The following is a 26,659-nucleotide window of genomic DNA, read 5'->3' as shown; positions in this document are numbered from 1 at the left end:
GTCAATAATTAATTCACAATGATCTAAACATAGATCCTCTAAGACAGGGGTCTCAAGTTCAACTTATGTGGCGGCCACTGGAGATAATCTTGGTGTGTTTGGTCCACATGAAGTATTCCACAACAAAACGGCTCAAGTATTTAAAAAAGTACAACGAATCAGTTCTTCTCAATCTTTATTAATAACAGTTCAGAACATAAGCAGTTCTAAACGTGCATAAGATTGGTAAACCGGTCCTCCCTCTCATCTCCTTGGTCTGTCTGCTTGAGTAATGACATGCATTCAAGACATTTCAGGGAGCACCTGTGCTAAGAACAAAAAAAAACAAAAACATTACATCTTTTGTTTTTCTTGAAATTGGCCAAACTTTCTCTTCATGGCAGATTTAAAAAAAATACATGATTGGCACTGGCTTATAGAGTAGGCCCTATCCTTCAATTTGGTGTCACTTCAGAATTATGTATAGCCCAGTGTATACTGAGCCAAATTGTTCAGAAATAGTTGATAAATACGTAGTAAAAATAAATAAATAGTTGTTCCAAATAAGTATGTGAGTTCCTTATTTGTTAAGTTTATGTACATTTTCTACTGTAATATTCACTCTTTGGCAACGAGTACAGCCGTTAACATATGCAAACTGTCATTCATCTTTATTCTGTATTGTCATTGGGTAAATGTCAAGTTCAGCCAATGTCATTTACGTTGAGATCGAAGGGGCGGGTCTTGACGCTACGTTGTGGCATTAGACGTGAGATTTGTACATACTGGATGACTAAGAGGTAATTACATCTGTCTGGTTATGTTTTTTGTGTGTGTGTTTTTTTTAAACTACTACTGTCCGTTTGGTTTGAATTAGCATTTGTCGCTAATCGCGATTAGCTATTAGCATTACCAGTACAATGATGTTAGTTAGCTGTCGCTGCTAATGATAATGTGAGTTGAGAGACAATTTCCTGCGAGTTCTACACGAAATAGTATATGGACTTGTAGCTCAGTCAGTACTGTCCTGTTAATTCAGGAGCAGTCGTGGTCAGTTGTGAGCAGTCTGGAAAACACTCTGCTGGACGTCTGCTTTTCTTTGCTATTCTTCTCATTTTCTTCCCCCTCCGTGGAGCACACCATCTCCATCTCTCACCAGAACTGTGAGTACTCCATCTTAACAATTTGTGCACGAAGAACCTCAGGCCTGCATCATTCTTTTTGGGGTGTTTGTTTGTTTTTTATGCCGGCTTAGATTGTAAAATAGGTTTGTGTTGGTCTAATTTTTTGCATACAAGTGAGTCAATTTATTTACTTATTCAAGTCTTCAAGTCTTAAGTCAACTTGAAGAGTTGTGTTTTTCTCAATCTGGTAATTGGGACACATTCACTTTAAAACTCAACCTAAAATAATTAAACTAATCTGGGGCCCTTCTCTTTATTAACATGGGGATCAGATGGGCTACATATGTTTCACCCAAAATTGTCATGATCATGAGCTTTGGTAGCCCAAAAGTGATCAAAAAACAAAACAAAATAGCAAAAAAGGTGGGTGCTGCGCTAACATTGAACTTTGTTGTCATGTAGGGCAGTGGTCCTCAAACCTGGTCCTCGGGGACCGGTATCCAACCTGTTTTCCATGTCTCCCGCAGCCAACACAGGTGATTCATATCATCAGCTAATTAGCAAGCTCTGAAGAAGCCTGATAACGATTCCCACCTGTGTTGGCTGTAGGAGACATGGAAAACAGGCTGGATACCGGTCCCCGAGGACCAGGGTTGAGGACCACTGATGTAGGGGACCGCATAATATCATCCTGTGGACTGCAAATGGCTACCAGGCTACACGTTTGAGACACTTGCTCTAAAAGCTAATAATGTTAATATGGCACATAGTGAACCATTAAAATTAAGATGATGTCATACAATGTTAAAATCAACCAAAATCCAAATGTGATTTTAGTTACAAACTTACAACGGTGCCTGATGATGACATGTGAAAACTCAGATTTCGGGAGTTTCCCGATTGGCTGGTCCATTTTTGAGCCAGTCATGCATACCAGGGTATGTGAACTCATGAGCACACTGTATCGTGATTAGAAGGCTTAATGCCCATAAAATCCCAAATACTGTGGCGATTCTTTTGATATTTTCAGAGGTTGAAGTTGACATGAGTAGAAATGTGCATGTCAATTTTAGTGACGATTCATAGCATTTTTGTGACATTAAGCGACATTTAGCTTTTATACATTTACAGTTGTGCTCCTAAGTTGACATAACCCAAGGGTATGTAACCTTTCAAGCATAACCCGCCGGTTGTTACTCGTACAATATGAACAACACCGGTAGCTACTCTTGTATCCTCTTATTTTCCTGATGTTACCGAGTGTAGAGCCCCAGAGAGTGATTGTTATATCCATGAACAGTGACTCCTTCATGCTCCGCTGACTCTCGATTGCCAAGTAAAGAACTCTGGAGAGACATCAACGATCAGAGTCAATGTTTGCACAACACAACATGACTCGGTGTCGTGTCTTGTGAAACAACGAGAGCTAATATCAACATCTGCATGCTTCATGCTATGGAGTGAAAACGGTTCATTTTAAATACAAGAATGACTTAAAATAGAAATAGTTTTAGAATTATAGTGTTATTAGTGGTTCAGTTTAAATGGTCTCCATTGGTATCTCCCCAACGTGTTTATAATTTGGGTTTATTAATCACTGATATTATGCAATTGATATTTAATTGTTTGAAAGTTCCCACCAAAGCTATACATACTGTATACGTGTTTATATACAAGTACTATACATACATTTTGTTCCATTTTTTTCCTCACTCTTGAATGAGTCAAAAGCAGCAACAACAAACATGCAAGCATATTGCCAGATTGAACACAATAGGCACCCATAAAACCTCTGCCTATTACAATTGCATGTTTTCCCTGTTGTGCCTTTGTTTTGTGAGGGCTCATTTGCGATGGTATTCATCTCGCTAAAGGATGCAAATACCTTGCTCTTGTCTGAAAGCAGAGTCATTTACAATCATCTACATTAACAAAACAGTATTTTACCATTACAATAAGCGCACACAATAGCATATATTTTCCTTGTTCAATTTTGTGCAGCAAATGAATGGAATGCACATGCCTCCGATGTTCTGAGAAAATGCGCCACATGCATCACAATCTCCCCTTGCTCTTTATGTAAGAGATAATGAGAAGATGCTGATAAATTTCACAATAAACTATTCTCTTCATTGCTAATCCTTTTTCTTCAGTATTATAATGATCACAATTGTGGGATATTATTTCTCATTCAGTGTACAACAGTACTTTAACCATTGACAATTCAGAAGAGAAAGCCCCTCAGATTACAGAGGTTAGACAGTGAGGAGGAGGATAGCTCTGTTCAGTGGCTGCCGTTTTATGTGACTAAAAATGGCTCAGACACTACTGGAACTTATCCATTTTTCTTCTTCTTCTTCAGAAATTGCACCTAAAAGACAGTTCCACAAGCCAATGGAGATGACAAATTGTATGTAAACATTACACACTTTTTAGTATAAAGGGAATCTAATTATGATAAGTAATCAAAGTTGTCAAAGTGCACATGCAAGGGTTTCACTAAACAGGGTATACAGATACAGTGCTTAAAGGGAGAGTTTGCAATTTTCCCTCAAATTATTTTTAGCATATTGGTTAAAGCTCTCAAGATATAAACCTGACAGCAGTACATTAGAATTGAACGTTACATGCGAAGGCGAGATTTCGCCACTCCTTGCCTGCAGCGGGTAGAGTATACGACTGGAACTTTGGATAGTTGAATCGATTGGATCTGCACTGTGTTCATGCACATGTTTATTAAAATAGGTTGCCTATCTTAGTAAAAATTATCTATCTCTGAAAAAAAAGACTCATCGTTAATTTTTAAGAAACCACACACTTTAGGAAAAGGAACCGATCAGAGGCAGAAATAACCGACACAAGGTGTCAATCATTTGCCGTAGACCCGCAAACGCACCCCACTTTCACGCGCTGACTTGGGCTTTTGGAGCTTTGCTGCAACTGCTGTGGAATGTCCACCTCCAGTTACCAACAAACGTTAAAAAGAAGGAACTAGATAGATAACAAGAATGAACATAAAAGTTGCCCCACAGAGCTGGAGAGGATTCAAAACTCGGGTTGTACTGATCCAATCGACACGAGGGCCTGATTTTCAGATAACTGGTATCGGCTGAGGTCAGATTTTTTTTTTTGATTGCACCTTCCAAACTTCAAACCAATAACATTGGGGTTATAGTAACACAATATTACAAAAAAGTCATGCTACCAGCGTAGCAGCCGTGGCTAACGTTGATTGTTCAGTGCGGGTCTTTGGTCAGAGACTCCAGTGTGGGGTTAGTTCTTCAAATCTTGCTAGCACTTATGAAACTTCACACTCTCTCTGAAAGGGAATAATTATGTACTCGGTATGAATGAAAAAAAAGAAAAGCATCATCTAATAAACATCCTATTCACTCTAATCTGTCACTCTTCTACCAGAGCATTGGAAGTTCTTTGGCCCATAATGAGAGGAAAAACGACATCTTCCCTACCTCTCTCTTTTTATATTACTTGCTTAATAAATTACTGTCTGATAAGAACTTTTATGATCCCAGCATATGTTGCCTTTAATAGGTGAAAATAATTGTGTTCTTGGATCCCCTACCCACAGTATTCTTAGCATGCGAATGAGACTAGCAGAGCTTACAAAATGGCATAGTTTCACAGTGTCTGCACAAGTACTTCTCATTTGCTTCGTTACGCCTCCCGCTTTCTTTCTTTCTCTGTTTCATGATACACCTTCATAAGCACCATCCCCCGTTCACCACTCTCCACTCCACTCTTGCCTGGAGAGGCCTGCACTTGCATGCCAAGAGGCACCCTCAAACCCACAGCATCCCCCACCCCCATCATCCACACACACAGTCTTGTTTTTGAGTTCCCATTGAACTGTGACACACACCACTTGACAGGTGACACAGTACACTTGATGTTATCGGGTCCAGCCCAGAGATTTATCCTCTTGAGTGATGAGAGACTGTCACTGCATTGTTTATCTATGCTGCCGGATGAAAGTGAGGAAAACGACATAGTGAGAGGGATGGTTCCTTTGTTGCTTTTTTAGGCACGATAGAGATCAAAAGCCCAAATTGGATGAAATTAACTGGTGGGATATTTGGCCACCATTTAACATCTGATCCAAAATAAAAATAAATAAAAATATCTCCTTTTAAAACAATGCAAAAGATTTGTCGTATGTTTTTTTTCTTTAGGAACACTCGCACAGTAAAAACATTTGACGTCTTTCGCAAAGGTAACGTAGTGTTGTGTATTCTGTTTTGTACTTAGAGACTTAACTATCTTATCCAAGTTAGATGACCAGGAAGCACTTGGAGGAAACATTGTTTGAATTCTAATTATGCATAGGAAAGTAAATAAAGGAACTAAACACAAAAAGAATCTTTGCAATAATATTTTTAAAATTTTCCCCCAAAAACACGGTACAGTATTATAAATACATAATGTTGCCTTTGTGGAATAATAATAATAATAAGGCATCAGATTTTATATCTATTTTCATCCATCTCAGGTGGCTGCCATTTTGATCATTCTCTATCGTTTACACTTTACAGAAATTGACATCACAATGCCTTCGGGCTCGTATTGCCAACGTCATGTGATCAAACCTAGAAAACGGGCAAGCCGTGACTTCTGCAATGTGAGCCAGAGGGTGGGTTAACGTTAATTTCAGTTGACAGCAGAGGGTGGTGGTATGATGCCAAAATGGCAGCCACCTGAAATGGATGAAAAATCAATAGATTCATCTGCTTAATTCATATTTCACAAACACAATATTAATCAGAATACAGTGTTCAGACTAGTGGGAGCAAATAATTACTGCAAATAATTTTTGGGTGTTTAGTTCCTCTTTATTCCACCTTCAGCATTAGGTTAGTCTATTTTATGAGGATGTTACTCATAATCATTTACGGCAAATTTTAAAGCAAAAGGCGACCGACGAAATGTATTAAGTCTACACAAAGACACCTAAGAGTATATAAACAAAAGAAGAAAAAAATCTCAATCATGATTAATTTATGCTGCAAAACAATAACTTACGATGATCATACTAGTTATTTTCAGAGCCCATAATTTCCACGAGAAACAAAAATGCCAGCTTCATATTTAAGAAAGACTACTTCCACATCAATATAGATTTATCCTTTTAAGTGATTCCCACTGTTGGCGACAGATGACGTCGGTGAAGAAAAGTGGAGTCTAATTTGAAACAGTGCTGTCTTTCCCTATGTTTGAAAAGATGCACCATTTCATCTCATTTAGACACGATGGCGTTTTACACAAAGGTGAAGGAAAGGTGAGGAGATTAAATTTTCCGACAAGGCCCTGTTCCCTCACATCTGTATAAGCGAAGTGCGCATTATGTTTGCGCATGCGTGAAAATCAAGTAAAAAACAAACAAACTTGCTACCAAACATAGCCGTCATTTGAATGGAGGCGAATGGAATGCTGATAGTGTTTGCGTAACTGCACACCTTAAAGCTTGCAAGCATTGTTTGAACGGCTTTCAGCCTTAAGTGACAAAACAAAAGATGCACTTGGTGCCATTTTTAACTGTCCCAAAGGAGTTTATCGGCAAAAAAATACACCATAGCAAAGCTCGAGAAGACAGAAGTGTATGCTTCGAAACCTCCGTTCACTCTTCCCAATTTCCAGACAGAAAATAAAGATCCAAATAGACGTAAAAGAGGCTAAAATGGAACATTTCTTTAACACATGTATTTTTTCAATATCCTAAAATCGAGGGAACAGATGGAAGCATCACAATGCTTGCTAGCGGACGTACGAGTAACCAAACTAATGGAGTGACGGTCATTTAAGAACCTGCTTCTAGCCCCAATTGACCCCCTCAGTGAAGAAAGATTCTACCCGGCTCCTGATCGCGTCCCAGTGTTGTGTCTTCGGTCCAAAGTAAAGTGCACAGTTGCAGATATTCAGCCAAATATTAAGCACTTAAATAAGCTTAACTGCAGTCTCCCGACAGAGGACATTCAGTAACAACATTCTATGCATGTTTAAAATAGAGTAAACAAAAAACCTAAACTTTCCAGCGGTTGAAATTGTCTAAATCAGCGCTTCCCCCGTTAGACTCCATTAGTTTTCAATGCAAAGTTGTTAGGCTACTTGCCGGCCTACCCATAATGCACCGCGTTGCCGAGATGCGCAATTCGCTTATTCCACACTCAAGTGACATTTGTGCAACCCGAAAGGATAAAGCAGACCATCAAGGCTTATTGTTACAATAATTATTTATTAAAGTTAAAATATCTTTAGCACTGGTTAAAAATTAGACACTTCCTTCTACCATGAGCGCCTTGAGATGTAATGTTTTAACATGGTTGAAAATAAACACTCTTTAAAATCAGACATTTTCACCCAACATCCGTCATTGCAATCATCATACAATTTCACATTCAAGTTACTAGGGCGGAGGCAATTTTGACAGACAGAATTAAAAAAATTTTTTTTTCAGAATATAAATTGAAATCATGAAATTTTGTTAAATCATTACTTGCGGCTTCAATTTTTTGGGGGGTAAGTATTGCATTTGTTTCAGAATATGCCTTTTCAAAATAGCAGCATACTTAACAGCTGGTGATAATTTTTGCCTGATCAAAGTAAGAGCTAAACTGTATTCCATGGCATTTGATCATTTGTACGACTCTAAGGACCCACAATTAAACATCAATTGTAAGCATGTGAAGATAAATGTGGGTCCCCCCTACACACACACACACACACACACACACACATTTTCAACCAAAATATGATTAATGGTCCTTTCTTGCCTCAGTCCTACTTTTACGAAATATACAAACATGGATTAATAATACAAGCAGAGGACTGTAAATGTCAGACCGATGCATCAGTAAGAAAACATTAACAGTAAATACATATCTTCTTGTTTGAATGATTTACAAACCATATGCTTTTTCATTTTTTTCCCCCCCTCCTTCCATGCCATATGAGAATTCTGGATTACAAAAGTACCTGAACAAATTGCTTGTTTATTAGCATGCATAGGTATTTGATATTTACATCTTATTTACATATGAGAACTATGAAGAGAGGGATTTGTTGTTAGTTTACCTTCCTATGTTTTAGTTATGGTTTTTAGATGGAGAACAAATGTGATTTGTCTCGTACACCGTACATGCACATTCAGTAAAATAGAATGCTTTGATGACCTAAGAACTTGTTTTAATCCTCTATTGATACAAAGGAATATCTTAATTCTGTTACAGGCTATGGGTTTGACCAACATTGCATAACATACTATTTTCTTTTCTTTTCTTTTTTTTTATTTGTCTCTATTACACGCCAGTCTCTGTGCGCAGGGTACTTGGAAAAGTTAATTTATTATGTTAACTGTGCCGTGAAGGGAAAAGCAAATAGGAAAGAGCATGCACAGCACCAGGGAAGGACATTAAGCTGAGGCCGTATCTTTCTCCCTCTGTCTGTCCAGTGAAAATATCATGTAAGAAGATGCATCACCATCCATCATTGCGGACAAACTGAGAGGGTCTTTAAGCGGTGATCCCATCGTTGGCAGGTATGCACCGAGGATAATGCAATGCAAGAAAAAAAAGGCATCATTTGGAAAGTTTTCTTTACAAAAGATATGAAAGAAAAAGGTTGGGAATTTAATCAACGATAACAGGAAACTATAATACAGTGTGTTATATTCATATGTACATTTAACCATTTTCTTGGTAAGAAAAGGAAGACATGGATATAGTTAGTCTGCAGACAGTGTTTATGATTCATGGCTAGGCAACCTCCTCACGGGTTATTGCAGTCAAAAAAGATATTGCTCAGTAAGTAAGAAACACATCAGCATCATATTCTCAGTTCTCCCCACAAGTACAGGTTCATTGTCCACACTCTGCCTCTCGTATAGGTAGCACTGTGTCCTCACTGGGGGTCCATAAACACTCGATTTCACATAACCGCCTTTGATAAAGGAGGCAAGTGACTCCAGGAGCATGTTAATGTGCTTTCCCATGAAGCTTATCTCAGACTGGGGTCACAGAGGCCAAGTGGCAAGGGGCTGATCGCCATTGCAATAAGACCCTAGAAGCTGTTAGCGCAGCTTACGACCCCTCTGACGATAACGCAGCCAGCCCAGGGCCTACTTTTTTGAATAATCAAAGTCTTCATTCAAGCCCGTGTGGGAAATAATATCCACCTTTACAACAGTATAGGGCGTACTCAAATTAACCTCTGCTAACTGAGATGGGGGCCCATTGTGATGTGATATGAGGAGACGTAATTGTCGACCAGCAGCAGTTTTTGCATTAAGTACAGTCCGCAATCTCTAAGAGCCCCTTCATGTGATTTAATGAAATTTAAACTAGAGGGAACACACAAAGGTGTTGCACAAAACAAACAAAAAAAGACATGTACACAAAAATTTTCTATCACACGTTTGAGAATTTCTTCAGGCATTCCGAAACACCTTTTTGTCAGGTCCATTGATGATGTGGTAATTAAGTGGACAACTTTGATAGCATATGGTTGGTTACCCCCTGCTGAACTACACTTTCTGCTGTATGGGAAAGGATGAAGTGATATTATAACTGTCTTGAATGCTACAAATGTCTCACTACTCTTAAACTGAAGGATTACGCCTTGTTCACAGCAGGGAGAATAGCATGCGGTCCCAGCCTATCCTCTTAAGCCACTTGACTACACTGTGAACCCTGAAGTCCAGCCAGCAGTTCTAACAGCCTCTCATACCTCAGCCTGAATAGGAGCAAATCGTCTTTGCGTGGTCTTAAATAAGCCTCAGTCTCAGCTACCAGGAAGTCCATTTGATGTTTTTTTTTTTTAAATACATTAGCTTCATCAATTGTGCTTTAAAGCATGCAAATAGCATAGTAAATCAAATCTGTCAGAAAGCAGACTGTACAGCTAAACATTGCAGAGTGGAACACCACCTGTCTACACCTTCTGGTCATGTATTTATTTCAACAGCAGAATTGTACATTATCATAAATCCCTCGCTTTCTTGTTTTGAACAAAGTCAGTATGTTTTTCCTTGATGATCTTTTATAGGGGTTCACAATTTTTTTTCGTTTGAAGCATCTGTTTCCACCCCATTACCTTATCAGAGACTAAATATTTGGTTTAGAGCATTTATCAATGACATTACTCTCAGGCATGTCTGTCCAGTGCCTTTTTTTTGTTTGTTTTTGTTTTGGTTAATCCGATTCTCTATATTCCTCCTTAAATCTTCTTGGGCCCTCACATCTCAGTGAGTGGCTTGATGGCACACTGTTCGTACAGAATAATGAGGGAGGGTGGAATTTAAAGGCTCTAATATTCATCCCTGCGTTATCCGTACATTATGACATAAGGAGGGCTGCTCAGTTTTAGCTGCTTCCTGGTCGCAAGAATAAAGATCATCTAGGGTCTCGCTATCTCTTGTCTGTTTATATCATGACATCATAACAAAGTGAGTATCTCTACCAACAACATACAGTGAAGTGTGTTTCAACACGTGTACTGTATGGCCTCCGCAGAGTATAGTTTTTATGCACAAGGTTGGGATTAAGAGCAGAGCAATTGCCACGAGTTGTCCCACTGTAATCCTTTCACCTTTGACCCCGCTGCCCAAAATATGTCTGGTTTGAGGGCACTGTTAATTGTGACGCCTCACCAGCCATCAGACACTTGGTGTCAACGTGGCAGCAAACACATTTTCGTTAAGATGCAAGGTTGATTTTATCATTATTCTTAATTGATAGTGAAAAAGAAATAATGTTGTCATAACTCCACCGAAGGCTTTCTTGTGATTTTAGCACTAAGCAGGTATTATGAATTTTATTCTTTTACTTATCCTCTACCATGAAAAATACATTTTAATGATTGCCCCGCTGGGAATCAGCTTCAGTGGTCCACAGAGCCAGTGTTGACATTGATGGGATGTTTAGTCAGATAAACACAGATTTTTCAACTAGTTGAAAGAATGGGTAAGATGGTGATCAATCCAATAAAGGCCACATAAGTTAATTAGCTGAAAGTGCACTGGAGTAGACAATATCTTCCATCCTGACTGACACTTATGTACTCCAAGCACAGAAAAGTGCAGATACAACATTTATCAGTTCTAAATATGATAACAGTTGGGTTGGGCTGTTGGGAAGATAATCGATGGGTTGATTTACTGATAGGTTAAAAAAATATATTTGAATGATAATGGTCCACAATAGGAGAAACCGCTCAAAGAGATGAAGAAGCTCATTCAATGGAGCACAGAGGAGAGAAACGTAGTCTAGTGGGTGACTCTACCTCCATAGAATTCCCTATCATTTGCATCCCAACAGCCCACCTTCCCACCCACATATCCATCATGTTAATATACCCACAACATGGCCAACTGGGTAATATATCTTTGACCTGTGATTACGCTAACAGCTTATTGTTTGCACACTGAACATTCCCATTATGTTGACGATCTGTTTACATACTGCCTTGCTCTTTACATTAGAATGTGAGCATGTGTGTGTCTGTGTGTGTTCAACAGCAACAATGATAGATTTTGCTGTGTTTATGTGCTTGCTTACATACATCTCGATCCTAGTAAGGGGCTTGGTTAGGAAATCCTGCCCAATAGTCATGTCAGAAACCCTCTACTGATATTTTAAAATACATTGTCTTAAATTAAACAGTAGTAGTAAAAATAGAACATTGTAGATAGGAATTATATAAATAACCTCAATTCCAAACCTCTGGTTGAGCTGACGGCAGTGCTCATTCGCACAAAGTAAACGTCAAGGACAGCCTCAAGAGTTAGTACCATAACATGCTAGCATTTAAGGTCAGTGGGGGGGTTGATCTCTTCAATGTTGCTGTTGATCACAAACAATTACTTTTAAGGGTAAACGGACCAAGAGTGCACTTGACCAAAAGTTGGATGCTGTTTACTTTCAGAGCTCTACTTTGGTTTTGGACTTCTCTGGCAGCGTGTCGACTTGCTGAGATGTACAAATCCCTTTGACGTGGGATGAATGGACAGCTGCTGGCAGGATGCCCTGTGCCACTTTGTAAGCTGCCATTTAATTGGCGCGCCCCAGTTTGCCTGCTTTCACTTCATCCCCCACCCGCGCTCACTGTGGCCAGGTTCTTTGGGACATCAAAGGTGAGGTTACGTGTCCTTTAAAAAAAAGTTTAAGACCTATCTACTCTGCTGCTGCCTATTTGGCAGAATAGCAATGTTCACTATTGGTATAGGTGAGCTAAAACTACATGGGTTGTGAGGAGAAGTAATGAGGTTTATGTAGTGATCAAGTTCCAACTCATCATGCAGCATCTCTGGCTATACACTGTGGAAATACTGTACATATATACAGTGATATATTTGAGCAGTGCTGTGTTTTGGTTGTCAACCTCTTAGCATGTGCTAGCTTATATCACTGAGCGTCAAAGTGAACAATTGTTTTATTCGCCTGTAGCATCCAACATTGACCATGGTCCTCCTCGTGCCATGCAGCAGGGAAGCAGATTGACGGAGTCGGAAATAAGTGACAGAAGCCTCTGTGCAGATCACTCGCTGAGAGGTAGGGGGTGTAAAATGGTGGACGTGCCGTGTTCAGTTCCCTGTTGACCATATAAGAAGTTGTCTTTCATTCCCACTGAGGGTGACTGTCCACCAGTTTGGCATTTTATCTTTCAGTCCATTTGGTTATCATAATTGTCCACAGAAGACAGAGGAGTCATTGTTTACATTGCAGTCGATGAGGTGTTCTCTGCCCCTTTTTATTAGGTCAGGATGAGAGCACCAGCAACCATGCAAAGAAATAAGGTGCCACCCAAATGAGGAGGTGGGCAGCGTCTACAGGAACAATTACATACGTCATGAATGGAGGAATAATATCAATATAAAGAAACTTTTTCCAAGACATGAAAGGGAGAACGTTTGTGATTTTACCTTGTAATGTCACAAGCTTGTCTACAAATAGTTTCACCTATCTAAGATGTTAATGCAGTCTAGCTAAAACACATAATTGTGTTTTAGAATGTTCATTTTATAAAATAAAGTTTTGTGGAAACCTTTTCTAAAATATCCACATATGGATGTTGAGATCTGCAATATAGCACTGAAGAGTTGCAGTGATACACTATGTAATGTATAGTGTTTCATACTTCTGTCTTCGTCCGTCTCTATTTACATGTACTAAAGTGGATACTGGAAGGGGAAGACCAGGCCAGTAATAATTGGAAGCAACTTTTCCTTTTTTCCTGTCCCAATAAGCTGACGAGAAATGATACTGGAAATGATAATTACATGGTGTCTGGAACAAGAAGGATAGTGGCTTCATGTGGAAAATGGTGGGCCATGAGGACTATACACATCGTGAAGGTTTATGGGATGGTGAGAATGACTTGGTATGTGGCCCGCATTAGGAGTGTGGGTTTTATTATGATCTATTTACAGAAGCATGCATTAGTGAAGTTCCTGCTGTAGGGAAAATAGTCCTTCCGTCGTCACTGTCTCTTGAATTAAGTCTTTTTCTTTTTTCGTCCTTTTTTTTTTTGTAGAAAAAGAAGCTGGAGGTAAAATATCAGGGAAGGAGTCAGAAGTAGCAATTTTGGAGGAAATTCAGCAGGTCTGTCTTTCGTCCCTTCGGTGAAGACATTTTTCAATGTTGTGCTTTGTAGGAGTCTTCATGCGATTGGCCAGCCGCTCTGTTGTCCTAACTGCTCAGTCAGTTGTGGAGTTGTCTGAGAAAAGAAAGAAGGGAGAGGGTGGGAACAGAGAAAAAGATGTAGTTATTTAAGTGTGATTCAGACAACCGCACTCACACATGTCGTGTTTCCATACAACGGCTATAATGTTGAGCATGAGAAACTGAAGACCACATTACGAGCTGTATGGTACTTTTGTCTCAGCATGCAGGGTTTATGGTGACACGCAGTGAGTCACGGTCACATTATATAAGGGGTGGGGAGGGCTTTGCTGTCACCGATGCCAGTGTAAAAACAAAGGCAGAGTGACCACCCTGTGAGTGTACACGGCGAGCCCACTTGGCAGAGATTCAGAGTGACAGTGTCGTCTGCGTGGGGGCTGACTCTTCAATCAGCTTCAATTAAGGCCAAAGGTAGACGAGCGACTTGAATGTTGGCACAACTCCAAGGTGTCCGTGCATCACGTGAAGTTTTTTTTTTTTACTTGGTCTTGCTGCACATATGTACTTGTTTGTTAAAAACTAGGGGTGTCAAAATTAACATGTTAATAGTGTGTTAACTTGAAGTTCCTTGAACATGTTTTTACGCCCTAATGCACACCCCTTATTTGGAAAGCCCTGGGAAATACTGGTCTTGACACAAGCAGACGCGTCCATGTATGAATGACCCTTTAGAAATGCACTGCAGCCAAGGTAGACAATGTGGAACAGAAAGTTGGATTGAAAGAGCCATTTGGACTGTGAAGCACCACCACCGCTTCCCTACTTTGAGAAGAGAATACACTAGGTACTACTGCCAGTTAGCAGGTAGCGCCGAGCTAGGTTGCTACAGCTCTCAAAAGGGTCTGCTCAGACCCTTTTAAGAGCCAAAAGCTAAGTGTATGCCTATTTTGTCTCTTGGAGTAGACTGGTGGCGTATTTTAATTCACAACTCCAGAAGATAACTTCCACAACACATTAATGTTATTTCTTGCTCGTTTGCAGGAAATATGCCCCACCATTGGCAATTCACATCCGTATACAGCTACTATAAAACTATAACCATAAACTATACAACAAAATAGAGGGATACCATGTGTACGTACAATAATATTGCAAATATTTCTGGAGACTGCGGTCGGGTTGTAATTTACAGTTTAAAAAATGCACACAAGTCCACAAGTTGCTTCAACAGCTCTTATTATGAAAAGAAAAATGGAATGTTGCTGTCAACAATCTCCAACATGAAAAGCTAATGTCAGCTAATGATGTCAATGCAAATCAATGTTTCACACTTCTTTTTAACGTATATACTAATAACTTTACAGTATTAATTATAATTATTAGGATTAATTAGTACCGTAAATATTAGCAAGACTGAAAAACTGATAAAATATTTTATCAAAACATTTAGAACAGAAGTAAAATGTGCAATGAATATGCGATTAATAACAATTATTGGTATCATGGGATTAATTACGATTGAACACAAATAAGTGTTTTTTGTATTCACAGGTTATTTGCAACACACCAACCATGTTTGTTTCAGTTTATGTAACACTTTGCACTGTTCCTTGCTATGAATCCTCTGTGTTCATATTCAGACGGTCTTTACACATTGACGCAGGTTTGATCATATCTAGTAGTTTTTTGTCATAGACACAGTCAGTCATATCCATTGTCTCTCTCCATATGACAATACCATTTGAGCCACAAATTGCTACAAGCACTACATCGCAGCATTGTCCACCTTTTGCTCCGCAGAGAGCCTAGTGAACCAATAACCTCACCACAGAGATCACAGCCATTGCCCCGGGCATGCTACATCCACTCTGAGAGAAACAGCAGCAGTCAGGACTCGGCAGCTCTTCAAGAGTCAATGTGGTCCCAGGGTGTGTGATAACAGAGTATGTGATGGGAATGCAGGGCCATTTGGACCTGCAAAGCCAGGTGTTAGCACTTCAGCTCACCGCCTCATCAATAATTGACAGAGGCAAACCAATCAGAACAATTTGCTCCCCACAGCGAAGTGCTAGAGCAGCCTAACACTGGTGAATCATTAATGAGGCAATTAGCAGAAATGGTTAGACAGTTCGCCTTCACTGGCAACGCTCTTGTGACGCAACTGCGACAAGTCTCCTCGTATTGGCGCTGCAGGTGATGGAGTGACGTGCAGGCCAACACAAGCTGAAGCAAAGATTGCTTCAAGGCTGAAGCAAGCCACTTTAGACTGCAGCGTAACTTGCGGTGGTGCCAGTTCTCCATCTGTTGACCACAGCTCAGAGCGCCAATAATGGGAACAAACCCAATTGGCTATTACCATGGGAGATTGACCTTTATTGGCGGTTGTTACCATTGCACAGACCAACAGATGCCGTCTCCTGGGTGATTCAAGTGTGGGAGAGCCTTTATGGACATGGATAAAATCGACCTCAGTGACATCACTCAAACATGGGGGGGAGAAACAACAACAATAACAGCAAAGATAGCGTTTGCCTTTGAAGAGCAGAGATCCCGGATTGTTGTTTGAGAGGAAAATCAAAGCCTCAAGGGACCTCCTCACAAAGCCTCATCGATCGGCCATATTGGAACCATTTTATGGTTTATCAATGCTCTTGCCTGCTTTCTCAGCCATGGTTCTAGTACAGGCTCAATTAAACCAGCAACCTTGATCTCAGGAACAAAACGTAAAAATGCTAATTGCAGCAAGGATATTAGCAAATCACAGGTGCTTAAAAAAATAAATATGGCTTCTTTTTTTGATACGGCGCATAGAAGAGTGTGATTGGCTGGTATAATCAGTCCAGGGTATACCCCAGCACTTGACCAAAGTCACCTGGAATAGGTCCCAGTTCACATTCCTAATGAGTACATAAATGCCCTATAAAAAAAAAGAAAAAAGAAGATGGATAGCTGCCTGTCTTTTGAGGATGGGATATTGTTGAATGATTATTTATTAATAATTCTAATAGTTGAGTCAACTTGATTTTGAATCATGCATCAAACATTATGACAATTAACATTAAGACTAACACTATATCAGCTCTGGGAAGTTCAGCAACAAAAACATCCACTGGGATATGCTGGCAGCGAAACAGGAGTTCAGAAAGAGATTATGCTTATACTGCAAAAAAAAGACAAAAAAAACTTTTCTGTTGTCTTTGCATTTTATGAATGCCTTTAAAAAACCTGCTGCACATCATTGATAAGAAGCTAGGTCAGGCTGTATTGCTGATATTGACACTTGTCTTTTTAATGTTTGCTTTCCACTTTTATAGCCCTCTCCGGATGCCGTTGGGGAAAACAGGAAATTTGGATGATGGCTTGAGAGAGTCATAACCCTGGAACCTTGGTGTTTTGAGATTAACGTGTAATTAAGATAGTAAATCAATATTTATTAAACAGTAGTATAAAACAAGAACTGAAGTATGCCATAATGCGTTTCGGTCTTTGTTGTAGGTGTCGGTGATTTATTTAATTAACTAGAGAAATCAGTCACACTGGAAGTGTGCAACATTAAACATAATAATAAATAAATGAATGAATAAATAAATAATACAGCTCCACCACTTTCGTTTACAATTTTTGGTAGGTCTAATCCAATTTTAAAATGCTTCGAAAAGCAAATAGACACCAGCATCCCCTCACACAAACAAAATTCACTCTCTGTATTTTCCAGCATTTAGAGAATGAAAATGAGTGGATGTAAAAAGTTTAATGACCTTGTTATTGTTTACATTTTACTCAACAAATACAGTAAATAACTGAATCGAACATCGGTTGACCTCGATCATGCATTGAAAATAAAGTTCTGTGCCAGTGGCTTAATTATTGATGCTGGGCACATGAGCATGTTGGCAAAAAGGTTTTTACTTTTTTGCTGATGCTTTATTTTGTATTGATAATTTTTCATCTAACAAGCCTGCAAAGTCTTGATCTGTGAAAGATGGAAAAACACGTCAGGGATATTGGAAATCTAATGTAATATTACAGGAAGTGGAAGCTCTATGGTTATATTGACAGCCATAATGGGAAGATGAAAACAAAGGAAACATGTTTGGCAAGATGATTGATGCACTCGTTGGTGTTTAAACAAAGTGAATAGCGATGATGGCATAAAGTACTAAGAACTTTTCCCCAAAAAATAGTATTACATTCCAAAAACTCATGATTTAAAACATACAGTATTTACTGATTTTTCAGGCCAGTGTCACTCCAGTAAGACCAATCTTTGTTTTAGCACAAAATCATATTTCTTTCCACAAGTGAATTAAAACAGGAAATAAAAGGAACAGAATAAAAATAAAATGGTGAAATAGTAAAAGTGAATCAACCTTTTTATTTATTTTTTTTAATTATTTTTTTTATAGACTACCACCTAATCGTTTATGTAGTAGTTGCCTAACACTGGTAATTACCAAATTTATTGTCTACCATTTGTGTGTGTAATAATGCTAAAATAATCCATAAATGTTCAAATGTAATTTTCTAACTGGGAAAAAAACCAAGTAAATTGCATTATAATATTTTAATGATGTCAAATTGTACTACCATAAAGTTTGAGTGGTTGAATGTTAATGTTTAATGTAAAACTTCTCAGTTTGAAGTTCCTTGTTCAAAAAGCTAAGATTCAAGAAGAAATTGAAAGTCTGCATTACAACATGATGGTGTATACTGTATTTGTTTAGTCCGCTCAATGTACAAACTTAAGTCTTTTTCTTCTTGAGAGACCTCAAAAATCATTGTGATCATTACATCAGATAAGCACAGTTTTACAGGCCACTGGGTCAAGTGGATTGTGACTCAGTGCAGCACTGCGGAAAGTAGTCATCATTTAACGCCGTCTTTCATCTATGAGGAAAAAGCACTGTGGTGGAAACTCTAATCATATACACTGCACACACATCATTATTTATCACTTATAGATAATAAAATGTGTACGTTATGATGGACTGCTGAGAAAATTCCAGATCAAGTCAAGGGCTTTTACTAGTTATGCTTGAGAGTTAGACAGTGGAGAGTCCCAGGATGGAGGCACCATCCCCATACTGGTATACTAGGTTGTGTGTTACTAGATTATCTCACAAATAAAAGCAGCATATTCCTCATTCAGCGCCTCCAGGTAATCGATACTTGTTTACAAAAGGGCTTCATGGGCATTTATTTTTGTACTTTTTAGTCATCCCTCGTTGTTTAAACTAGTCTGAAAATACCTTCAGTGGAGATGGCATGTCCATGTTGTGTCTCATATGTTTTCCAGTGCATGCGACCCACTAAAGACAAGAAAACACTCTCTGAAGAGTCTTCTTCCAACCCTTAGTGCTGCTTTTATTTATAACATTTTGATTTCTGTCAGGGAGAAAAGTGACAAATGTGACTGAAGGTGGAGAAGTGACATTTTGAGCAGGCATTTAAAAAGCTCAATGGATCATCTGTCAGCTTAAAACAAGAACAGTTTGAGCAAGGCGGACAAAGACGAGGCGTTCAAAGGGAAAAAAAATAGAAAGATGAAACTAGGGCTAAAACGAGCGTGTCTGTGATATACTGCATGCCGGGAAGCATTGTGACTGCTGTGAGCCTGCGGCTGGACACAAGTATTGAGAATATCTCCTTATCTGATGCACTGAACATCCATCCATCCATCCATAGTACATGCAATTTTTATGCTGTAGACTTTCTGGGGAATTTTGGACTCAAATAACTACATTTAATTTAGTTTATTCATTCACTCATCGGCACGTTGCATCCATCTTTTGAGCTATTGGCACTTTAAAAAAAACAAAAAAACAAGTGGCGGTCACAGACCACTGCAAACCTTCCCTCTCTTGTGCAGCGTGTGGGGTATACGCCGGTGGAGAAGGCCGCCTGTCCTCTCGTCTTCCAGGGTCCCATAATGTTCGCCTCTGGAGATCAATACCCATCAGGCTGCTAAAACAAATACATTTATCAAAGCCTGATAGGTGTGTGCTACACCTCGTTGCTACAGCGTGTTACATCTGATTGCAGGCCCAGATACTGAGGCGCATCCAGCAGCTGGAGATGCTCCTGCCAGACTGCGCTCGAGTCTTTCTGTTAAACTGGTCACATAACATGCAGCGTTGTTTTCGAGCAAGCTGATGACAGGCATTATGACTCTGGCTGGCAAAAAAAGGATGATTATTCTCTGTGTTCTCAATCAAGTAAGCTCTGTGGCATTTAAAATTTCATCAGAGGGAAATGTTCCTTATGTCCACCCTCTGCTGCAGATAAAGAACAGGCGTTTGAGTAATTATGGTGCATTATCGCCAAGGAACATTTCATTGCCGCGTTTTAAACTGTGTAGTGAGCGGTGACAAACGAACGACCATTTTAATTTCTATCAGGAGGGAAAACACATTGCCAGAGCCAATGAAGTCAACTCACACATTCTGCTCTGACTGAGACCATCTGGACCAAATAAAGTTTTCCCCCTTTGAATCAACATCTGTTGGAAATTACACAGTAACACTTAATCTCTATATATTCCTCCTTTTATTTTTGCACTTGCTCTAAAATCGACTGTGTTTGTCGTGCAGTTTAATTTTAATGCCAGATTTGATCACAGGGAAAAAATAGGGACACACCGTAGCGCGTAGACCTCCGCCAAGGAAAAAGAATATGAACCCAATTCTCCAGCACTTTAATTAATTTCATAACCTTTTCCACCATAATGTGACCTATAACCTGTACAACTCAACTGAAAATAAATAAATAAATAAATAAATAGAGAGGGCACGTAAAAATATAGCGATCAGGTGGTGTAAATTATGAACAGTTCAAAATAGCAGTGTGTGTCAACCCAAAACCTTTAGGCTTCTGTGGTATGGGAAGACCAAATGTCAGGAAAAGCCTATTAGAACATCTGGAATTTATTTGGGTTTATCAACACTTAAAATAGTGTCTGGTGTATAATGGCTTCCATTTCATGAGTTTGAATGTGATTGGTTAATTCTTAAACAGCCATATCCTTGTTATGAGGGTGTGCACATACAGTATATGCAACTAAACTACGTCAGTGGTTTATTTCTCTTTAGCCTCTTGAAAATAGTTTTTTTAATTTAAAAAGCTAAACGAGTTTTGGGTCACATTAATGGTGGAAAAAGTTTTGAAATGATCTTGGTCTTATTATTTTTTAGATTACAAATACCTAGCATTTCAACAGGGGTGTGTAGACTTTAAAATCCTCCATCTACATTTTCTGGGAAGGAATGTCTTCTCGTACACTTATGCCAGTTATTTCAACAATGTTAAATTATTCCTTCAATCATTGCATGGACAATCACTAAATGTTTTATTGGTGACAGTTTAGACTACGGAACAAATCCTTCAAAATATGACTTTCAATAGGAAACTTTAGTTTGGAAAGAAGTACTTCAACAAAGTCTAGCACGACTAACTGGGTTATGTTCCACTTTGCAGATTCCACTGTAAACCTTGATCACGATTAAAGTATGGGAAAATTCAATCTTAACAAAACTATAGGCCAAAAATATATTGGCTTTTCCTTGGCTCATTAACCAATTGAGCAGTTTTTGTGTAATGTTGCTTAAAAAAGAAGTTTGTTAGTGATAGCAATGCAATGCAAGCATTCTGTAGTTCTGTCTATCTTCCCTCCTCCTTCTTATCCTCTCTCTCTCTTGCTCGAAGTGATCGACGGCTTGACCGTGTCTGTCAATCTGTCAGCAGCTGACAGTTTTACAACATATGCACTATGCTGATGGTACCATCACTCAGTAACGATTGAGCTCTGCACTAAAATCTAGATACGACTGAGCGAAACAGATGTAAAGGACCAAATAAACGAAAGAGAAAAATATGGTTTGTGTCAACAAAAGCCACACAGGCGAGACTGAAAAGGTCAGGAAGTGCATCTTGGTTTTACGTGTGAATGTATCATTTCAGTTTTTCAACATTGTCAGAATGTTTTGAATGTTCCGCATGTGGAGGCAGAATCACTAGTCTTGTGTCTTTCCACTGCCCGGTGAATAATTTGTTCCATTCCAGTGGTGGCACTTAACATAATCACGGATGACAATTACGGTGGAACAGAAATATGAGATCAGATCCAACCAATTGGAGCAAAACATCTTGTCGTGGCTTGCCTAATTTATTGCGCTGTTTTCTGCACTTTTGCTGTTATTTATTACAAGGGAAACCGCACAATGGAAGGAATATGTCATTATTGACTGGACACTTTTTTTTTTCCACCTGCAAGTTTGAGCATGCACCAATCCTAACGTCACATGTTCCCTGTGTTCTTATTAGAATTACTGTAAGTAGGGTGTCCAAAATTTTCCTCAGAGGGTTGCATATAGAAAAAATAGAAGGATGTAAGGACCCTTTTGTAATTCTTTATTTTTAATTTCTTAGAAGTGGAAAAAAACAATCATCTAAGCAATTTCATATTGTTTATGAATAAATAAATAAATAAATAAATACAAATTACATCTACAACAGTTTTCTATTAAGAGGTGAGAAGCAAATTTTGTGTAGGTCTGTGTACATAAAAAAATATGTAGTAAATTGAGTTTTTTAAGGATCATTAATTATATATTGACAAGGGGCAGAAAATGGAGGAAAACATTTTAGTTTTATTCACCATAATGAAGAGAAGGTTTGTTACTATTTTAGTCAGTATTTAGTTGTGAATTTCTTTGTGTCTTTTCTAGGGATGTTCGATAGCAGTTTTTTTTCAGACAGTAAAAGTAATCATTGATACCAAATACCAATACCACCACTAAATGCCCCCCCCCCCCCCAACACACACACAAAATGACAGATAATTTTAAAGAAAGACCTATATATTCCAATATAGTATTTTTTCTTAAAAATATAAGAAATTAATGGCAATTTTGTATTCCTCTAATTTCTCATTTCTAGTTCCTAATCATAAAATAGCCACAAGAGGCCGTCACGAGTACCGATACCTTAAAAGGAACACCGACTGTCATGACAAGTTTGCTCTATATTGTTTATTTGGTTGTTACCAACATAACTAGTAGATTCATTTTTCAAAAATCATTTCCAGTGTAATACATTTTGTAGAAACTTTATTTGGACGTACACCGCCATTGTTATTTACGTCGCAACGCATTCAGTAGAACGGTGGCAGGCTCTCTGCCGAGCAATGTGAAACGCCCATAAAGAAAGCAAGGTAAGCCTCCGTAGCATTCCTAAAGGGACGATCAAAACTCATGAATGTGTCTGGTGAATGACGAGAGCGCAGCGTTGCTTTTGAAACGCTACGAGGCTTAACTTGCTTGCTTTTTAGGCGTTTCACATTGCTGCCGGCATTCTACGTCGCTACGCACTGGATGCGTTGCGATGTAAATAACAATGTACGTCCAAATAAAGTTTCTACAAAATGTATTAAACTGGAAATTATTTTGGGAAAATGAATTTCTGAATAGTTATCTCAGTAACAACCAAATAAATAATATACAGCAAACTTGTCATGACAGTCGGGGTTCCTTTTAAAATAAAGCTGATATCAACACCGATACCGATACATGGTATCGGTATGCGCCCATCCTTGGTGTTTTCTTTCATATTGTTAGCACAGCAACCCCAACTTTTTCAACAATCACACTTTTCAAACGAATGAAAAAAAAAATTGTGATGCAGGACATGCCAACTGTTATTTTGAGTATATGTTGTGGGCCGCTAAAAAATGGAAAGCGGGCCGCAATTGGCCCCTGGGCCCTAGTTTGGACTACTGGTGGACTGGTAATTGTGGGATTACTAACATTTAATTGTGTTTATCGGGCTACCAATCCATTTTGTGCTATGTTAGCCTGAATGTGTGCAATTTTTACCCATGTTAGTTACTGCTTTTCAAAATTAATTGAAACCATTTAAATAAAAAATTGTCATAGGTTAATTAATTTAAATATGTCAAATAAATCATAAACAGAAGTCTCCCTGAGAAGCAGGAGGCAAAAGCTGTGCCGAGGAGAGCGGAAAAGCTGCTGCTCTGTTTGCAGTGAACAGAAACAGAAGCATCCTGCCACCCCGCACTGTCATATGGAAGCGGGGCTCCCGCAAACACATGCTTAATGACTCGATTTATTCACTCTGTCACCATTTCTTCATTTTTTCTACTCCTCTTTTGCCAACTGGTTAACCCGGACGCACTTTGGAGGTCTTGTTTTCTGTACTCAACAAAATATGCAAACTTTTATTTGAATCCGGAAATGTGTCCTGACCCAGACTTGTGATGGTCTAAAATAGTCCTCCATGATGAGGACTTTTTTTTTTTTTGGTGCCGTCCATGACACACGTTTGAATGTTGTTCAAGCATCGATCATACATTTGCACTGGAAGGTTTCTCAAAAGCTATATTCTTAAATCAATGCTGACAGGTGATGACATGATGGAGACAGGACTGCACAATTGATTGCGTCTCCTCCCTTTTACTTCCCTTTCACTTCTCCCTCCTCTCTTTGTCCAATCACTCTCTGCCGAATACGTTTTGCTCCCCCATCTCTTTCTCCACTCATCGCTGCGAAGTGTTGAGCGCAAGATGTCAGATTATTTCCCAGCAGACACTGCACAGCGTGACAGAGGACTGGAGCATTATATCACTAGATGACACCTCCTCTGCCTCTAAAACCCCCTGCCTCCCACCACCACCACCACCATCGTCCCGCAAACAACATCAAATATTGCTGGGCGCTTTTGATCACTTAAAAGGCTTGTATTAGGAGAAGAGCCGCTGCTTAAACAAAAGCAAACGCAGTGTTTCATCTGTCACGTTTGTCAGTGGGCCATATGTGCAGTGTAAAAGCTTTTCTGTCAGAAAGGCCCTAAACTAAACCACATGATATCACGTGTGGGACTCCCAAGGCTCTCTATCAGAACTGGCAGTATGTTAAGCCTCGACATTAGATACACTTGTACAATCTAATGAGAGCTAATGTAAGAGCTGTACTAATATTTCTGTCTTAAATGTGAAAATACCTACCAGCACTTCACCCTTCTCCTCCCCCGGGTTTTATATTCACCTCTTGCACAGCCCAACGCTTGTACTTTTGGATTGTGAAACATCAAGTCCACTGTAGAGTTCAACTGCTCATCTTATTGTATCGATGTCCACTGTCCCCTCTGACTAATAACTCCAAGGTCTCGGCTTCCTAAGTGTACATGGCCACTTTCCACAAAATACAATATTGAGTCTGCACCAGGGATTTATACGGCAGCCTCTCGCAGGATTTATGGCATATTAAGAAAGAAAGAAAAAGCAGAGAGAAAGAGGAAGACAAACAAATAATGCTCACCAAAGTGATTAGCTCAATAAAAGAAATCATGCATTAGTCGTCCGGCAATTATTATTGTGTTTCTCATCACATAATGACTTGGAACAATGCTGTTAATGGTATTATTGGCTGAGCCCCAGAAAAGGGTGTATAAGCTTGATGAAGCTTTGTTGTTGTTTTTTTAAATCCATAAATCATTTCAGTGCATACTTATTTTGATATATGTGTTGTAACAACACAATAAGTTTCTTGTTGCTTTTTTTTTTTTTTTTTAATGATTGCTTCCATCACAAACATACTGATGTATGTGAAGGACATCGAGTAGCTGGATTTATGATTCTTATTTTTTCTTCTTCCTTTTTTCATTTCCTACCCTACCCCCGTCAATTAATATGATGTCCGTCGTCTCGTCCACACGTAACCCCTATCCTCACCCGCCATTGATGTCCCACCGTCCCTTTCTTTTTTTTTAATCTATGACATTTTGAAATTTTGAACTGTATAATTGAGAAAAATGTGAGAACATTTTAATGCATGTCTGAGAAAACTAAGGTGGATTTTAGCTTAGTTTTAAAACATAATGCAATGCGAGGATTTCACCTATTGCGCAGGTATTTTGTTATGACTAAAACTGCTTATGCATTTGAGAGTTGATGTTCTTCTTAGTATTTGTGTGCAGCTTTACTATTGCCTCAAAATAGCAAGTGAATGTACACATAACTGTGTATATAAAGAAAAAAAAATCTTACATAAGGCTGTGCAATTAATCGAAATTCAATTACAATTTCATTTAACCTCCACAATTACAAATTCATCATAATCGTAAAAAAAGATCATTAATACTAATGTTTTTAGTTGTTTGTTGTTTAAATTTATGCATTTGTACATTTTTTTTTTCTTTTTAAATAACTCATCTAATACATTTTGTTTCATCCAAAAATAACTTATAGTGTTTCAAAGAATTGTATTTGTCTTAATATTTTTTTTAATGTTTAAACATTTTCTTGTTTTGTACCAAAAAATAAATGATCGTCCTAATCGTGATTTAAATGACCGGTACTACAAAGATAATTGTGATTATTATTTTCTTCAGAATCGAGCAGCCCTACCTTTACATCAGTCAAAAACAGACTAGAAAAAAACTGTACATAACAAAGCAAACAATGTGACTATTTGAGTAAATAATACAACTTAAATTCACTTGTGGTGTTTCTTAAATGACCACAATTTAGGTACGCACGTGTTGTGTTTCTTAAGTAGCCTGTGGTGAATCCAATTATAATCAGGTGGTTCATTCAGATGCTGGATGAATGCTCACATTACAACATACAGGAGCAATGTTGAGCTTGCACACAAAAGTATACAGCCGTCGTTTTATTGTCTTCTCCGAATTAAAAGTTAGCTTCACTTTGTTTTGTGCATCCGCACCGACCTCCGCTAATGTTCTTCTTCCTCCTCCTCCAAGCCTCTTCCTCCTCCTCCTCCTCCTCTCTCTTTGACGGCTCAATAACAGGTGCCATGCTAAGAGAGCTGTTACAGCCGTCCCTGAGTGGTTGTGTCAGCAGCAATGTTGGACTTGAGCTTTCCAACCTGCTAACCATGCAGGAAAAAGGAAAGG

The 26,659-nt window shown here is 38.8% G+C and overlaps 1 protein-coding gene and 1 long non-coding RNA gene across 3 annotated transcripts in view; one reads left to right on the top strand and one right to left on the bottom strand.

Moving 5' to 3' along the window:
- Positions 1–722: 722 nt before the first annotated feature.
- Positions 723–13,099, top strand: LOC147177054 (uncharacterized). Of its 2 annotated transcripts, XR_015094388.1 has the most exons (6): positions 723–779; positions 1,019–1,142; positions 8,566–8,652; positions 12,036–12,243; positions 12,557–12,661; positions 12,868–13,099. It is a non-coding gene; the product is annotated as an uncharacterized LOC147177054 (long non-coding RNA). The 2 variants fall into 2 exon arrangements; XR_015094389.1 differs by lacking the exon at positions 8,566–8,652.
- The window catches only part of mafa (MAF bZIP transcription factor a), a 74,586-nt gene continuing 55,257 nt past the window's right edge, over positions 7,331–26,659 (bottom strand). The window contains exon 3 of the mRNA XM_086071611.1: positions 7,331–13,826. The gene's annotated coding sequence lies outside the window, so the exon portion shown is untranslated. The remainder of the gene's footprint in view (positions 13,827–26,659) is intronic.

This window comes from Leptonotus elevatus, chromosome 3 (assembly GCF_054856555.1).
Source record: "Leptonotus elevatus isolate MCC_2025b chromosome 3, RoL_Lele_1.0, whole genome shotgun sequence".
NCBI lineage: Eukaryota > Metazoa > Chordata > Actinopteri > Syngnathiformes > Syngnathidae > Leptonotus > Leptonotus elevatus.
Note: the sequence above shows the minus strand (reverse complement) of the source record. Positions and strands in the feature narration are given on the sequence as shown.